This window comes from Cornus florida, unplaced genomic scaffold (genome assembly GCF_030987335.1).
Source record: "Cornus florida cultivar Cherokee Brave unplaced genomic scaffold, ASM3098733v1 CherokeeBrave_3.0.0_Hap2_Chr01, whole genome shotgun sequence".
NCBI classification, from domain to species: Eukaryota; Viridiplantae; Streptophyta; class Magnoliopsida; order Cornales; family Cornaceae; genus Cornus; species Cornus florida.
Genome location: NW_026775571.1, coordinates 43,173,842 through 43,178,611, shown reverse-complemented (window position 1 = coordinate 43,178,611; position 4,770 = coordinate 43,173,842). Strand labels below are relative to the sequence as shown.

Below are 4,770 nucleotides of genomic sequence, written 5' to 3'. Positions count from 1 at the left end.
GTAAGCCAACACTCTTCCTACCTTGTGAATTTCTACCATTCTTGGATGATAATGTTCTATGTAAAGAATTTTCACTCATGCTCTCATAAATACGCCACACGTCATCCTCATGCCTATCAAAGTATAAGCCACCCATGGAGGCATCAACCATGCCTTTGTAATTGTTTGATAAGCTCTCAAAGAAATATTGAACTAATTGCCATTTGGGCATGTCATGATGTGGACACTTCCTAAGTAATTCATTGAAGCGTTCCCATGCCTCATGAAACGTTTCTCCATCCCCATATAAAAATTCCCGAATTGAGGTTCTCATGGCATTGGTCTTAGAAACCGGATAGTAGTTCTTCAAGAACTCTAGTTGCATTTCTACCCAAGAAGTGATTGAAAAAGGCCTAAGATTGTTAAACCAATACTTTGCCTTGTCTTTTAAGGTGAATGGAAAAAGTTTGAGTCTTAAGACCTCTTCTGGCATGTCCGTATATTTTTTACGGTGGAACATACTTCAAGAAACTCATCCAAATGCTTGTAAGGTTTTTCACTTGGAAGTCCATGATAGTTAGGAAGCATTTGAATGGTTTGTGGCTTAATTTCATAGTGATGTGCTCTAAATGGTGGCAATTGAATGCATGTGGGTGCATTATATTCATTAGGCACATAGTGATCTTTTAAAGCAAGTGGAGGATTAGCAATTTGAGGTGCAACGTGGGCACTTTGATTTTGATTTCCTTGAATTATGGGCGGTTGTGGAGCATACATTGGCCTTGGCATTCCAAATGGAACTTGGCCTTGTTATTGTTGTGGTTGGTGAATGAATGGCCTAGGCATATCTAATGGTGCTTGAATGTTCTCATGGAGCACATTTGGATGAAGGATACCTTGTTGGTCTATGTGACCAAGGTCCTCTACATGCTATTCATTATGGCCTTCCATTGATGTAATGGATCAGGTAGAACTAGAACTTCCTCTTCCCCTAGGATTTCTATCTACGGATTCAAGATGCAAATCAAGAAGGACAAGAGTTGGTCTTAGTGATCTACGACCATGCATGCACAATGTAAAAACACATAAACACAATGAATGAATGAACACTTCGACTTCACAACCATTCAATGAAAATTCCTCTATTAGTCACTAATTGACTCTAGAGGGGGTGGTGAATAGAGTCAATGGCTAATTTTTGTAAAATAAAAAATTTATTTCCAACTAAATAGAATGCAACAACACAATAGAAATATTCAAGCAATATGAGCAAAAGTAAAAAGGATAAAGATAGGAAATTGCAAACAGTGACTCGGCAATTTAGCGAGGTTCGGAAGCTCCTACTCCTCGGCTCAAGGTCCTCCCTTGAGACTTTCCAAAATCACTAAAGCTCCTCCTTAATGGTGGAGAGCAAATCGTCAATTGAAGTAAGACTTTGCTTCCCTTCCTTGTTAGGAGAATACCCTTCTCCTAGGCTTTGCTTTTGGGTCACACCAACCCTTACAAGATTGTAGAGATAAACAAATGAAGATTACAATATTGTTTCTCTCTCTCTCTCTAGAAGATATTACATGAATAACTCTCACACTAGAATAAATGGATGAAATAATTGAAGCTCAAGTCTCTAAACTGATATGAAAGAAAAGATGAGAAGTAATAAACCCAGATCAGAATATTTAACTCTTTTGATTGCTCTTGAATGCACTTGGATGATGTTCTTAAATGCTCAAAAAAGTACTTTTGTTTGTAGACAAACCTTCTGTATTTGTAAGGATTTCGAGTTCAATAGAGCTGTTACAGGTAGTTGAGAGCATTAAATGAACTTATATCCGTTAGAAATTTGAAACTGTAAACCTGCGACCAAACCGGCTGACGTGTGTCATAAACCGGTCGACGTATCCTTTTTCAAACCAGTCGACGTATGCTACAAACCAGTCGACGTATATGTTGAGTTCCTGAGATTTTAGTACTGCCTAGACACGGGGTGGATTTTTCCTAGGACCCATTAATTTGGGAATGATGATATAGCTTTAACAAGATAAAAGCACCAACAACTATAGCTAAACAAGTGGAGTTTAAGTTAAGACCGTGAAACCCTTAATTTAATCAGCAGAATTTTGTAGGGGCGATACAAAGGGTATAAAAAAAATTAATACATATGTAGATATGGATTGATCCTAAAGGATATGGCACTGATATTAACTAAATACTTGGAAGATTAAGTTTTCACAAGATAAAAGAGAGCATAACACTTGAGCTTTGAACCTTAGATTCAGATTAATCAAGACTGCTTATGAAAGATTCAATATATAGGATGAATATGCAAATCATTATACTGATTGAATCAAGAGTAGGATGACTTTGAAAAGCTTACCTCAAATGATGCGAGAATGGAGGAGGCTATGAGGAATCCTAAATCGCTTTGAGAGGGAAGAGAAAAGGAACGAGAGTGAATAGGGTTGTGCAATAGTGAAAATAGGGATACGGTTGAAAGATAAAGGCCCGGTTCAAGTATTAACCCGTTACTTAAAATTGACCCGTCACAGGAATCGGTCGACGTAAAAATTCCAAGATTCGACCGGTTCTTTTTAATTCAGTCGACGTATTATTTTGAGACGTCGACCGGTATGTGCTCAGATGCTGAAACAGTTTTGATTTTATGATTGGACCACTTCACTTGCACAAGCCATTCCTATATCCCTTCTGAGAGTGTAAAATTGATCTTCTTGAATAGGTTTAGTGAAAATATCCGCTAATTGCTTCTCGGTGCTAATATATATGAGTACGATGTCACCTTTTGACACATGATCCCTTAGAAAATGATATATAATTTCGATATGCTTTGTTCTTGATTGTTGAATGGGATTTTTGGAAATACATATAGCACTTGTATTATCGCAAATAATGGGGATATGATCAAGGAAAAGACCAAAATCTTCAAGTTGCTGCTTAATATAAAGAGTTTGAGCACAACAATTTCTGACTGCAATATATTCTGATTCGGTCGTTGATAGAGCTACGGAATTTTGTTTCTTGCAAGACCAAGACACTAGGGATTGTCCAAGAAAGTGACATGTCCCACTAGTGCTTTTTTTATCAATTTTGCATCCGCCAAAGTCAGCATCCAAGTAATTAACAAGGTCAAATGACGTATGCCTAGGATACCAAAGACCTAGACTCATGGTTTTGCTTAAGTAGCGAAAAATTCGTTTAACGACACATAAGTGAGATTCTTTAGGACAAGATTGAAAATGAGCACACAAACATACACTAAACATAATGTCTAGTCTACTTGCGGTCAAATATAAAAGACTACCAATCGTACCATGATACCTTTTAATATCTACATTAACCCCTTTTTCATCTTTATCAAGTTTCAAGGATGAGCTCATAGGAGTATAGTCATGTTTGACTTCCTCCAAGCCAAATTTCTTTAGTAAATCTTTAACATACTTTGATTGGCAAATGAAGATGCCATCAAGTGTTTGTTTAATTTACAATCCTAGAAAGAAAGTAAGTTCACCCATCATGCTCATTTCAAACTCATTTTGCATGCAAGAAGCAAACTTTTCACATAGCACTTTATTACTTGATCCAAAGATGATATCATCAACATAAATTTGTATGATCAATAAGTTGCCATCAATAGTCTTAGTGAAAAGGGTATTATCAATTTTTCCTCTAGAGAAACTATTTTCAAGTAGAAATCCACTTAGTCTTTCATACCAAGCTCTTGAAGCTTGTTTCAAACCGTACAAGGCTTTTGACAATTTAAAAACGTGGTTTGGACAATCATAACTTTCAAAACCCGGTGGTTGTTCAACAAATACTTCTTCATCAGTGAAGCCATTCAAGAAGGCACTTTTTACATCCATTTGATATAATTTAAAATTCTTATGGGATGTAAAAGGAAGGAGCATTCGTATAGCTTCAAGTCTAGCAACGGGAGCAAAGGTTTCCTCATAGTAAATTCCTTCTTCTTGATTATAACCTTGAGCAACGAGCCTTGCCTTGTTTCTCACAATTGTTCCTAATTCATCCTTTTTGTTTCTAAATACCCACTTGGTGCCAATGATGATCTTATTTTTAGGTCTTGGAACCAATTGCCAAACTTCATTTCTTTCAAGCTGATTGAGTTCTTCTTGCATTGTAAAGAGCCAAGACTCATCATTTTCGGCTTCATGAATATTTTTCGGTTCAAGTTGTGAAACAAAGGCGACATAATTGCATATATTGCTCATTTGAGATCTATTACTTACTCCTTTGGATGGATCGCCAATAATTTGATTGATTGGATGATGAGACACTTGCTTCCAAGCCTTAGGAAGTGTATCCTTATGAGATTGGCTTTCTTTTGGATCATCTATGGTGAGATCATCTAGAGATGAATCATTTAATTCAAGATTTTCAAGGTCCTTTTCAATCTCAATCACATCCTCATTATTATCCAAAGAGCCTCTAAGAGGGGGTAAATAAGATTCATCAAATACAACATGTATTGATTCAACAACTATAATTGTTCTCTTGTTATACACTCTAAATGCTTTGCTACGAGATGAATACCCTAGGAAGATCCCTTCATCCGATTTAGGTTTAAATTTTCCTAGGTTATCTTTATCATTCAATACAAAGCATTTACATCCGAAAACCTTAAAATAGCCAATGTTTGGCTTTCTTTTGTTCCAAAGTTCATAAGGAGTTTTGCTGAGAAGTTTTCTAATAATAGCTCTATTTATGACATAGCATGTGGTACTAACGGCTTCGGCCTATAGAGTTCTAGGAGATTTATGT

The 4,770-nt window shown here is 36.4% G+C and overlaps 1 pseudogene; it reads left to right on the top strand.

The window, feature by feature from the left end:
- Positions 1-209: 209 nt before the first annotated feature.
- Positions 210-308, top strand: LOC132283783 (small nucleolar RNA R71; annotated as a pseudogene).
- The last annotated feature ends 4,462 nt before the right edge of the window (positions 309-4,770 follow it).